This window comes from Cryptomeria japonica, chromosome 5 (genome assembly GCF_030272615.1).
Source record: "Cryptomeria japonica chromosome 5, Sugi_1.0, whole genome shotgun sequence".
Taxonomy (NCBI): Eukaryota; Viridiplantae; Streptophyta; class Pinopsida; order Cupressales; family Cupressaceae; genus Cryptomeria; species Cryptomeria japonica.
In genome coordinates, this window is record NC_081409.1 from 387,021 (window position 1) to 401,303 (window position 14,283).

A 14,283-nucleotide genomic window follows, 5' to 3' on the forward strand; every position below is an offset into this window, starting at 1 on the left:
CATTATCTTGGTTTGCGGATTTGGCAGAGTTTGGGACGTCCATATGTTTCCTCAATTCAGATGTTTCATGATTTTGAAGTCCGCAAGTGAATCTTTCAGTTTGACAATCAATATAGTGTGTGTTCTTGAGGTTCAATATATTGATAACAGAGATTCTAGTAAGAAGAATTGTTGCAGTTGTTTTTGGTATGATTCAAATTGATTGTGGATGTTTCTAGATCATGTTCTATCCATGTTGATGGTCCACATTGATCGTTGTGTGTTTTATTGATCATTTTCTTGATCCGGTGGTGTTCTTCATGTTATGCGACATTATTTGTGATTGTAGTGTGTTGCGGATGTTTGAGGCATAATTCTTGGTTGTGTTTCTTGGTTGTGGTATTGATTGGGGTCCAGACTATGTCTTAGCCGACATTGTTTTGGTCCACATGCATTGTTGTAGCGTGTGAGGTTAATATTTTGTTATTTGTGTGGAGGGTTGAACTAACATTGAAATATAGGTTGATGATTTGTATAAATATATGTAATATTCATTTGTGAGATGTATATGCATGTGCAAATATTGATTTGATCTTTCAGTAGCAGAGGAGAAGTGTGAAAGAGTGTGAAATAGTGGAAAGAATAGAGTTTGAGTATATGTGCTTAACTGAAATTGTAACCAGGCAAGTGGAGATGCTATTTCTTCAGTTCATGATCCTCTAGATGTAATCTGAATCTTTTTGTAAGACAGTGAGTCTTCCTCAGGGTCGTAGCCCTTCTTGTTTTGTGATTTGAGTAGTGAGCTCTAGGCAGTGTGCCTGAATGCCTGTGCAATCCCCATTGTAATATTTCACTTACTCCTAACAAGGTATTATCTCATTGTGGGTAGGTTCCCACCGTAGTTTTTCCCTTAACTGGGTTTTCCACATCAAAAATCTTGGTGTTATGTGTGTTATTGATGTGGTTTTGATTTGTGCTTTCATTGCTAATTATCATATCTAAATCTATGTTTGAGTTGTGTAGAGTTTGTGAGAAAATTGATTCACCTCCCCTCTCAGTTTGTTGCCTTGTTGCCAACAAAATATAAAGGTAAAGAGGAATATGTGGAGTAAAAATAATGGAATTTCCTTTGCTCATGAACAATCACATCAAGTGAGCAGGAGATTAGGCCTCGTGTCGGCCTACTTAAAAAATTTAAATAATTTTGGGGCAATCAAGTGTAAAAGGAGGTTTACCCTTCTCATTTGAAGACTGAATCTAAGAACTTATGAGAGCCTCATTCAAGATTTCAAATTCAATTCAAGTGAGAAAGTAATCAGACATTCATCAAGCATTAGAGAAGAAGTGAACACAAATTCAAGCATCAAAGATGGCATCCATGATCAACCTTCTATGAAGACATTCTGCAAGACATCTTAAAACCCTTGCATGAGGGTTCAAGCAATCTTCATCAAGGCATACATTTTAATTACAAGCATTCCATTTTAGATCTAGTCTTTTGCTCAAAAGGAAAAAATCTTGCTGCAGTATCCATTACAATTATTATTTTAATTTCAAGGTTAATTCCTAAGCTAGGGTTTGACCCAAGGCAAACCCCTATCCACAACCTTTTTCCTCTCTTTGTGTGCATATGGAATCAACTGAAGAGCTATACTCATAAATTTTAACAGAGTCAAAGATGATGAATAGGTCCAAATTTTGATGGAGTGAAAATTGGATGACCAAGGCAAATTTTTGCTACCTAGACTCGAAAAATCAACCCAAACTTTTAGGATTAGGTTTCTGATTCTTTTCTTCTACCCAAATACCTATCTGTGGCTCTATTGGATACATGTGGCAATCTATTTTTACTATTCCATCTCAATTATTCATTACTCTATCCTAATTTCACAACTTACATTTAAATTTCAACTAAAAGAGGGTGGCAAGCAAAACTGGTGAATCTAATTAGGATTTCAGCCCTTTTCCTATTTGGACTATGGCTAGATCTATTAGATTCACCCCTCTTTCAATGTTTTGGTTCAATAGGTAAGATTATTGGTTTTATTATCTTAATTGATAAAACCCTAATTTTTCCTCACCAATACACTCTTAAACCCAAGGGTTTCTACCCTAGGGATTGCAAAAATACAAGCCAAAATCTCTTAGAGCTCAAGAGAAAATAATAGAAATAATCAATATCAAAATGAATCCCATTCTACCTTTTTATAACCCTCTCATGAACCTGCTAGAAGACCTTTCAAATTCCCCTCTCGTTTTAATATTTAACTCTAGAAAAAGGGAAATAATAAAGTGACCCTAATAATCATTTGTTGACATAAAATAAGTCACTTCAATGACCTTATAAAATAATTAAAATAAGTCATTATTAAATTTATTTATTTGTTTGACAACTTAATTCTAATCATTTAATTGAATTCTATGGTCCAAATAAAGGGGATACTACAATTTTCTTGCACACCCTATTTCGTCTTTTAGAGTGACTTTGCATGGTGAATTATCATCATGCTAGGAGGTGACAAGGATGTTTTTTTCCTCAAATGAGGAGGCATGTATCCCACTTAGTGGTAGAGATTATCTGTCATGTGTTGGTATCTTTAGTAATGTGTAAGAGGTTATGACAACTTATGACGAATGATAGATTCCTATGACAAGTTATGACATATAAGAACTCGATCCTATGATAGAATGTACAAGTGTCAAGAGGCATCCTTGTATGGAGAAGTTGGGTGCCCAAGTTGGGTAATGATAGGCTATAAGTGAATCAACTATTAATTGTTAGTTATGGAAGATTCTCTTATGATTGTAAGTGTTGTCAGTAATGACAAATTATATTATAATTGTAAGGTGTGTAAGAGCATCTTCCACTCATATTTATGGAAAATTATGGGTGCCCACGTTTAGAGGTGTGTAAGAGGGACTACATAATCTTGTACAAGAATTGTTTTCATGCTTATAGGTGGTTGAAAAATTTGACACATGGATTTAGATGGCCATTTCTACTAGCTTGACTTGGAAAATCCCTCCTTTCTTATTTTCCTCTATATATTGGATATATTCAAGGTTATTTAATATGTTGTAATTTTTTAGGTATTGTTATGCTACCAAGATAGCTCAAGATTGTGCCACTACAAAGTCCTAAGAAGAAGACTTGCTTTGAAAGTGATTGTAAAAGTTAAATTATTTATCCTAATGCATTGAGCAAGCTTTTGGAGTCTGGGTTTTTTCTCCTAAAAGGGTTTTTCCAACATACATCTTTTGTTATGTTATTATTTTTTTGTTGCATGTTGATTTATTCACAATATGTGCATCTCCTTATTGTAACTGTTAAGGGTTTTAAGACAAATTGCACTATATCCTCTCATTAGCTTGGTGTAGTAAGAATTTTTGTGTACCTTGCTATTGGCATGTTGGCATAACTGATAGAGATAATGATGTACAGGTAAATGATGATGTTGATATGAGGAGATTTATGGACTGTTGGTGATGATATATTGATGGACTATTGGTGATGATATAATTGTGATATGATGCTTTATGATCAGTTATTTATGTTGTCATTGATGGAAACCATGTTTGTTTATGTTTGGTATATTATCTAAGCTATCTAAGTTTACCCTAACCAGTAATGAGCTAAGTTGGACAACAAAACTACTAAGTAGCAGTCAATTGGTAAGTAGGAACAAAGAAGAAGATGGTTGCGGTAGAGATTTGTGTTGAGTTAGGTGTTACGGTTTGGAATGTATGCTTATCACATTATAATGAGTCTATGACAGGTACCACATCATGTTTGGAGAGCCAGAAGTCATGTCTGTAATTGACTGTTATATATTCAGTATAGAGTTTGAGAACGGGTAACAAGATTTTTAATCGGTGATGTTATATGGTTTGGTGGTGGATCTTAGTGGTGACGTGTCAGAATCCATGTGAAGTGATAAGATGTTGTTTGAGCATGATCAAGGAGCGAATTTCTTGGGAAACAACAAAGTGCTTAGCAGAATGTTATAAGGGTTTGACAACTTATCAGATCGATGTGTGATGATGTGTTATGATCATTCAACGACTGTAATTGTCTTGAAATTTGTTGTAATGATATGTAATGATATGTAATTATCCAATATTATATGAAATATAAATTCAATGTATTTTGAATGTTGTTAGGGTTATGTAACCGACCTAGTTGAAAAGTGTATTTAGGTCGAGTTTGAGAAGATATTTTGTGTCGGTGATAAGAGAAGGAGAGTGTGTCAAACTAGATTGAGATGTGTGCATGTGGTAAGCAGATTGGAGCCGAAATGGATCTGTACTAGCAAGTTGAGAGTGTTGTGATCAGGTCATTTACCTATTGTTCCCTAACAATTACAACAGTATTAAAATCCCTTTATCGAGTAGGTCCTAACAGGCCTGATATTGTAAATCCCTTCACCAAGTGACTCATTAATCTGGGTTTAAATCCTTTAGCAAGGTTACTCCTAATAGGGTATATCTCCTAATAGAGCTGAGGTTAAAATCTCTTCACCAGGAGACTCCTAACAAGGTCTGCTCTTAACCGGGCATCATTGTAAAGCTCCTAATTAGGCTAGGCCTTTACTAGGGCACATTCCGAAACAGTGCAAATTTTGTGGGTACCAATTCCCGCCGTGGTTTTTCCCATTTGGGTTTCCACGTGAAAAATCTTAGTGTTGATATGGTGGTTGATTTTTTTATGTGTGGATTTGATATCATTACATTGCTTATATGATGCTGAACACATGAATGTGTAGTTTGGTAAATATGTTTTAAGTGATTGATTGAGTAGTTACCGATATTGGTTATGAATTTTTTTTGAGAAGTATTTTCAGATTGATAAAAGATTTCAGTTTATTGCTATTACTGATTCACCCCCCCCTCTCAGTAATAACCAGATCCTCACAATAATGCTTGCTTCCTTTCATAATAATATTTTGATTAGCTTTTTTTTATAGGGATGCTATTAAAACTATTTGCATTCCAAGAAATCACAATGATTTTAAAGGGTTAGAAAATTGAGTATCTAGTATCCTAATGACATAAGACTCCACTAGAGACTCCCCTATACTCTTCACTTTTTCTTTGTATTTTTCCTTCCTACTTTTGATAATTTATTTGTGCCTCCCTTCACGATATGGTTTTTACAAAGTCCTAACACAAGAGGAGTTGTGTTTTTATTATCATCCTTTCCCATAAACCTCTCATGCGATTTAATAGGACATTGGTCTCATTATCTTCTAACTAGTTATTTGGCATGGGAATAGAGTGCTCCTAATTTGCATGTTCCTCAAGGTTATGCGATTGTGAGTACTGTAACTCAAGGTGATGTTGACATTATAATAGACAAGAAGAAGGTTGGCATTCCAATTACAATGAGAGATTGTTGGCATTTCAATAAGGATATTGAGAAGGTTGTTGATGACTATGGATATAACTGATTAAGGATGATTACTGTCTTTATCTTGTCATTGATGTCAAGAAATTGATTTTCTAATTCAGTATGATGTTGCCATATCTTAAGAAGTATGATTTGATGAGTATAAAGATGTCGGTAAAAGACACAGAAAGAATATGATGAATAAGGGGATAAGTTATTCAATGGGCAACTATTACCGAGTTAGACAATGATAAGATCATGATGTTTAGATTGTTTTGATATCCTACATATGCTATTGTTTGAAAGGTTAATACTATACTATGTTACCGAGTAAAGAACCTAGTCGGTAAAGCCTAAGGAACCTAGTCAGTAAACCCTAAGGTTATTGCTATCGGTTAATGAAGGCATAATGTCTACCGAGTGAAGTTTAGTATTTATCGAGTTACAACCGAGCTATAACAGAATGCATTAAATGTTTACATGTGATATTTAATGAAGGAAGCTGATGAGTTGGAGCAGATTAAATAATTGGTAAGCTGTGTATGAAGATTGTTAAAGAATCTATGGTAAAGAAAGATCGGCAAGAAGATCTACAGCTCAGATTGAATCACAATACCCTAACACAAGTTCCAAGGTGAAAATGCAAGTTCCAAGGCAGGGTAAAACATTTTCAGATTGAAGGATACATTGAACCTAGACAAGATTGAAGATCTGATGACTATGATTGATCATGGGAAATGTGATCAAGGAGATTAAGTGGTTGGAAGATTGTTTATAAATAGGAAACTATTGATAAACAATGCATGTGGGCAAGTGTATGCACAGGGATGCTACATAGTGATTACCGAGCACAGAAGCTTGAAGAGCTATTTTGATAACAGAGTATAGAGCCCAACATAGGGACAAGATAAGTCCTATGAATTGATTGTATTGAGCAAATAAGAATCTGCTTCAACATTTTTAGATGTGAAGTTGTAGACATATTTTTATTACTGTTATTTTGAGAAGTAGCAGAAAATCTCTTAACCGAGTGGACTTAACAGTCTTATTTGTAAAATCCTCTAGCAAGGTGACATTCTTATTGAGTGTTTGAAATCCTTTAACAAGGTCACTTCTAACAAGGTGAAGATCCTAACAGATCTAAGGGAAATTCCTTACTCGGGTCACATCTAGCAATGTGTTTGTAATCTTTAACAGGATTTTCTTTTAACCGAGCATACTCTAGAAGAGTATATTTCTTAGTGGGTCCGAAATCCAATAGTGGTTTTTCCCTATTTGGGTTTCCACGTTAAATCTGGTGTTATATGTTTGTGATCTTATCTATTTATGGGTCTGCATGCATTACTTTTTTTTGATAAGGTTACCGAGGTTGAATCTGTTGTTTTTATTGAAGATTAAGTTTGAATGATTCACCCCCCCCCCTCTCATATTGTTAGCTTGGCATTTGTACTAATCATATTTAGTATCAGAACTATCAGGTGACTAGGGGGATTTAAATATGGAAAAGAAGGGGGATTGATACTTGGATCTAAGAAGTGCCACTAGTACATTCGGGGCTAATTTCCGACGGCCTATCATCAAAATTTGACTACTTTTCGTTGGAATGCCGACAAATGAAGTCGTCGAAAACTCGTCGTCGGACTTCCCGACGATGCCATTGAACGTCGGAATTCTGACAACATCGTGAACTCTTCTGACAGCGGCCATGATTTCTCCTCTGACCAAAATGTTGTTGGATGGCCGTTAGAATTTCGATACTCCCCCAGTATTATGCATCGACGACCGTCTGACAAGGAAGTGTCGTTGGACATACAACATCCATGTCAGATGTTTCTTTAGTTGGCATCAGAATTCCGATGACAACCAGAAACTTTGCACTGACGAGAATGTTGTTGGTCCGACAGTGTGTTCGTCGGTGTAAAGTTTAGTTGTCATTGTAATTTCGATGGCTATTTATTTAAAAGGAAAAGAAAATGTTTTTGATTATTATCTAGACATAAAGCACACCTCATTGATATGTATAGCGAATGGTATTCTATCCCCATCAGCTACCAATAGGGGGCATAGGTTTCAAGCTAATATGAGGCACACTTGTTTCAAGCTAATATGAGGCGCACCATGGTTGAGATGGTCCAACTCCTAAGAGGACTATATGAACCACTGAGTATTGGTAAACCTATTAAAAATGGGATCAAAGGGAGAAGCTTTGGTGTTGATAGGGAATTAGATAACCCAAATACAAGAGCCTTTAAAGCCAATTTTCTGGAGAAGGAAGGGACGACACCAATGGAATAAGGGAAACCCAATCAGGGAGATGAAATAACTTTATCTACTTTATCTAAGTTAGTTGTTCTTGTTCTTCTTTGTTCTTTTCATAAGTTAGTTGTATGAGTCACATTTGGTTTGCAATGACTTTATCTACTTGAAACCTACTTTGGTTTCCATTTTAGGTTATCAACCTAATGGGAATGGTACAACTCTATCTTGCTTGTTACTTGTAGGGATATTCCTAAGGAATCCCTACAAGTCCTTTGTCTTATTTGAGTTGGCTCATCTCATTTTATTTATTCTAAATATGCGAAATATTATATTTTCTGTGTATGAGGATTGTCGTACTTTGCACACACATAGGATGTTAGATGACATTCTTAGACTTGGGAGTTACATTTGCAACTCCACTCTCACCTTTATATATTTGAGGTGCCTCTCTCATTTCTTCATGGAAACATTTCTATGCTAAGCTCACTCTCTCTTTCACATTGTATTTGTGGTGAAGGATTGAGGGTCTGATATTTCCATGTATCAGACATTTAAGGACAACAAGATTGAATATACACCATGTTCAATGAATAGAGATTAATTCACCTTGTGTTTGGTGATAGAGAGATGTGTGGGGGCCCTGTGCATCCGATCAACAAGGTTGGATATCATGTTGTAAAGGGAGAACACAAGCACTATTGACTGTTCTAGAAGGATAGACTGTGACAAATTGAAATTACTAGTGTCATTGTTACAAAACAGAGTCTTGTTGGAGGGTTTGGGAGGTTGGAAGTCCAAGAGACTGGTCCTAGTTCTTGTGTAGGTTCTGCAAGTTAGTTTCAAGGGTTTTTTTAAAGGCATAGATGTGTTGATTTGGCCTTTGGCCATCAACGTTGACAGTCCTAATTGCGAAGGACTAGTAACCATCAATGATAGTATGTGTGGCATTGTTGAGATCCACTAATTTGCACTTGTTATGATGTCACAAACCCAAGACTAGTTTACCATGATGTTTATATTGCCTTGTAATGTTGGATCAAGCCTTGATAGGGTGATCAAAGTCTGGTGGCCAATAGGTGTGTCCAAGGGTACCCATAAAGGATGGGATATGAAACAATTGTCATTGTGAATTGAAACACTTGTGAATTCTTATGTTATGGATTTGTTGATTATTGTTATCTAGTGAATGACCTTTTGGCCATTTCCTTATATTAAGTTCATTTCTATATCTTCTTAAGCATATTTGTTTATTTTGCTTCTCCCCGAAAAAGTGAATGCAAAGAACCTATTAAAGATCTCATACTTAGTTCTCATAATCACAAGATGATTGTGCTTGATCAAGTATTAGAGTGTGACATATCTACACACCAACAATACTACAGGTAGACTAAAATTAAATAACAACTAACAAAATAGTGGAAGAACGTTAAATTTATAAAGAACTACTATCATACTTACAAACTTACAATAATGTCTTGAAAGTTATTTTCTTTGTCTATCATGTCTCTCAACTATCTTCAATTTCTATTTGTTAGCCCTATTAGTTTATCTCAATTTATATATACCGGTGAGCATGCTAACATGAGTACAAGGATCATGTGATAAACATGATTGCTTGCCAATTCTAGGGTTTCTACAAATAATCAATCTATGTAGAATGAATTGGTCCCTAAGGAACCCTTGAAAGGGCTTTCTATCAATGGGTAGACAAGAATGATGAAGTTTTCCCAACTATTGAACCATGGCCTACACTCCATTGTCTAGATCTTTGCCTCATGATCACTATAATTAGTGGGAAGATATTAACAAGGGTATATGGATGCTTTCATTAAAGGAGTTGTTGCATATCCTTCCTCAATTGTGTAAACTACTTTATGTAAAACTCCATTGGATTTATATCTTAAGTCTGAAATCTAAACTTAATTATTATTATAATGACATCAAGCAAACAATAAGTTAAAGGAAAATCGAAGCCAAGCAAAACCTTAGACAAAAGACCTTCACTTCTAATCACCAAAGGTCTTTTGTCTAAGGTTTTGCTTGGCTTCGATTTTTCTTTACCTTATTGTTTACTTGATGTCATTATTGTATATGATGAAAATGGATAACAATAACAACAAGATTGAAAGGCTAAATGAATTCAACCACCAAACCCTAGCCTAACAACAACAAAGATCCACCATAACATATGAAGATTACCTAAGACAATGCAAATCACATGAAATCACAAAGATTATACCATCACATGTCCAATAGGGTTTTGATCTCCATTCTTCCTATCTCCATTGATCTTGTTTGATATATTTGCTTTCAGATTTTATGTGCACAAGAGCTCAACAAAGAACGGAATGTGGTTGCAAGTAGGATCTTAGTGTAGTCAAAATGATCATTAGGGCATTAAGTCATTAGAATGCTTGATTAGGATGAATGATTAGGGTTTGATAATGAAGGAAGCATCTCCTTATATAGAAGACACTATATGAAATGGAGGGATAAGATTGAGAGGTGTAAAAGGAGGTCGGCTAGGATTAGAGGGTAGGTAGAAGAAATAGTAAAATAATGAAAGGGGTAGGTAGTGTAGGAATTAAGAGATGAATGACATGTGTCATGTGTAGAAAAAGCTAATGAATTAATTAAATAAATAAAGATTTATTTAATTAATAGAAGAAGTGGGATCAATTAAATAAATAAGATATTTATTTAATTTAGGAAAAGGATAATTTAAATAAATAAATGTATTTATTTAAATGAGAAATAAGGTTAGAAGAGGATAAATGAATTAATTAAATAAATAAAGATTTATTTAATTAATAGAAGAATTAGGCTTAGGTAATTAAATAAATAAAATATTTATTTAATTAGACATGACAATTTTAGGTGTCTACATTTTGCCCCTCTTTGAGACAATGCGGCTTGTTGCGTTGTTTCAAAGAAGATAAGATGAACTGATACAGAGTTGCCCCAGAATGGGAATGATATGCCCCCTCGAGAGATTGGATGAAAATGTCTGAAAAGATTGCAGACAATCTCTCGATAAGAAAGAAAGGCTAGAATGGATTGACCAGATAAAGTGACAAAGTCACGGGATAATGAAGACTAACTCGGAAAATGAAGGCTAAGGCTAGGGTAGGCTATAAGATAGACCATGGGGGAAAAGACATCCTCATTGTCATCTACACCTTCACGAGATCAAAGTGCAGAGCGAAAAAAGAGCAGGAGCAGTCAGCAGCGATGGCTTTCGTGCATAGATTCGACTGTGTTTGCCGATTTCAGAGGCCAGCAGAGGCAGGAGAGCCGGTAAGTACCACCAAACCTCCTTGTACTTTGACGCATTTAATTTTGTCATTAATGCATGTCGAATAGGGCAATAAATGCACTTAGAAGTAGAGTTGAAAAATGTCAAAAATCGTCTAACCACGTCTGCGTCGGTGCCAGGCGCGTTTGTGTCTGCCAGGTGCGTCTGTGTCGGTGCCAGGCACGTCTATGTCTAGAACCGCGTCTGCGTCGAATGCAGGCACGTCTGCGATGTGCAGGGGCGTCTGCGTAGTCTAGTCATGTTTATGCTCAACATAGGCACGTTTGTGTGATACAGGCACGTCTGTGTTGTGCAGGCACGTCTGTGCAGTTTGTAGGCGCGTTTATGTAATGTAAGCGCGTTTGCGTTGAAAAATGCAAGTTAGGTCAAATCGGCAGTTCTGTGATGAACATATGCTGTCGATTGGATAAGCTGCTAAGAGGATACACTCAAGCAGGTCCTCTAGGGAAGACTAGGATAGATCAAGGCACTTTGTGATGAATAGTGAGTACCAAGATAGAGTACTTTGTGATGAACAGGGAGTACCCAAAGTATGAGCAGCACTTTGTGATAAACAGGGAGTCCAAATGTGAATAACACTTTGTGATGAACAGTGAGTGTCACACACGTAGTACTTTGTGATGAACAGGAAGTACTACTAGGATAGAAGCAACACTTTGTGATGAACAATGAGTGTCACTAGGATAGATAGCCATATGCATTTAGATAAAAAGTAGCATTTTGTGATAAACAATGAATGCCACTATAACTGACATGATTGATTTGCTTGACTGCAGGAGTATTTGCCGATGTTGGAGTCACGGGAGAGATTCCCGTTGACGCAGAGGTTGCGACCTGAGTTGAAACTTGGGGACTGAGCTGCCATTGAGGCGATGGGCTTGAGACATGTGCTATATGTGCCTGAGTTTCGGGCAAACATGGGTTTGCTGATTGCGTTGGCTGAGAGATGGCACTCTGAGACGTGCACATTCCATCTACCGATGGGTGAGATGATAGTCACCCTGGAGGATGTATATAGGATTATGCGGATATCGATTGATGGGGAGCTGATTCCGTACGATCGAGACGGAGACAGGGATGCCCTTAGACAAGTGTTCTAGGATCCAAGACTAGAGATGAGGGTGGGACACGTGGCATGGGATACCATGACATGGATAGGATTAGCACTACCAATAGTGTTGGCAGGAGTGATCAGTGAGTTCCTCTGCATCAGTTTTGTACCATTTTGTATAATGATGTAGACACCTGCGGGTGATTGTAGCCATATGATTTTGACATCATTGTATCATGACACTTTATATATATATATATATGAGATGATTCATCTTTGCGGCAGCTATATGCATGTGTACCTATGTGATGAGATGTTCTTATGTGATGCTTATGATATGGATGCAAATATGTATATGATGCAATGCAATATATTTTTTTTTATATATGTGTATGCATGATGCAAATGTGAATGTAAGTAATGCAGATGAATATGATAATGCAAATGTAAATTGTGCTAACAGGTGTTGTGTGCAGGATGTGATGCAGTTGTGATATCTATATGTATGTATAAAATGCTTATATGTGGTAATGTAGGTGCAGCTACATGAAATGCAAATGTTTTTGGTGTGTCATTATACTCAGTCGTGTGATAGCAGACTATGCAGACCCGAGAAGGACGATGGAAGTCAATCAAGAAAGGGGGGGTGAAAGACAGAAGATATGAAAGTGAAAGAGCTTCTTGTGCGTTATCATCATTGAGCTTTATTATGGCAAAATAGGTTATGACAATCGAGGCATATGTTCGACCCAGAAAGTCATTGTACCTGTTTGCATGGAGATAAGACAGTCACAAACAAGGAATGCCCCAGTTCACACTAGACTCACAGTGTCCTCATATCCTTGGACAAGTCATAGCATTACTAAGAGACAATCCACAGACAGCAAAAGAAAATAGGTGACGATACTCCATCCTCGCCTTTCTAGTCAAAGACATCCCGGAAAAGCTAAAAGACATGTCACCAAAAAAGATGAAATCAAAAGAAAACCAAGACTCGACACTAACATCCACTGTAGTCCTCAAGTTTAGTGTCTCTTGTCACTTGTATAAGTCGTAGTTGATTGTGGTCACAATGTTTACTGTCACAGAAAGGATAGATAGCACTGAACCATAATGTTGTCTGAGTCTGTTGAAAGATTTGATTTTGTTGAAGCCCATTGTTGCTGTTGTCTCATTTGAAACTGACTGAATCCATGAAGCTGATACTTTATTGCAAAGAAGATGGAACTTTATTGCTGATCTGTGATGCAAATGTTGCTTTATTACAGATTGTGCGCGGATAGACTGAAGGAAGCTGGAAGAAACTGTATTCCTTGAAACATGCGATGTTCTCAGTTCCACATCCATCACTAGACATAGGATTTGCCTTAGCCACAGATAGGATCCGGTTTATTATGGATGGAAAGGGAGATTTATTATGAATGGCTAACCAATCTTGGGTAGATCAATAACAAGCCATGATGGGAATGGGTAAGTTTATTATGGATGAATAGATTGTGAGTGTGTGCAAAGTGAAGTGATGAAAGAGAATCCTGAAGGAGGGAGGAGCAATGTCTCTACGCATGGCGCTGGTGACCCAGTTTTCACCATGGTACTTGCCCAGGGTGCCACCGAAGTGGTTTTCACCGTTGGACGAAATTATTTCTCTTTACTTTTTTGATTTTTCAATGTTTTTTGTGTCACAAGGCGCCTATTTGCCAGGTTTTCACCAAGTAATGATTTTTTTTGTTTTATAATTTTTTTTTGTAGTTTTGAATTTTTTTGATTTTTTTTTTGTATTTTTGAATTAGGATATTCCGAAGAGCTATGTGTAGAACCTGCGAAGGTGCATGCTGTTGATAGGATCCTCCAAAGGTTCACCTTCTGTAGTTGAGAGCTGATATGCCCCAGAGCCATATACTGCTGTGATGATGTAAGGACCAAGCCAGTTTGGTTCGAACTTGCCCTTCTTCTCTCTGTCTTGCTGATTCTTGGGGTTTTCTCGGAGAACCAAGTCACCTACCTCAAATGTGTGAGGCTTAACCTTATGATTGTAGTTGCATTGTTCCTTGACTGAATGATGTGTAGCTTGAGTGACTGTCTTCCTTGATAAAGGAATTGAGATAGAATTACTAGTGTGTGGACTACACAGGCCCATATGTGTGTCACCTGAAGAAGGTTGGGCATCATTGATAGCAAAGTCCTTTGAGGAAGCTCCATTAAAGGTCCGTGATGTATCACCAAAAGGGGATGGATGTGTGGAACAAGTGGATGAGTTATGAAGGCTTATGACTGTGAAAAGAAGTGAAAGTA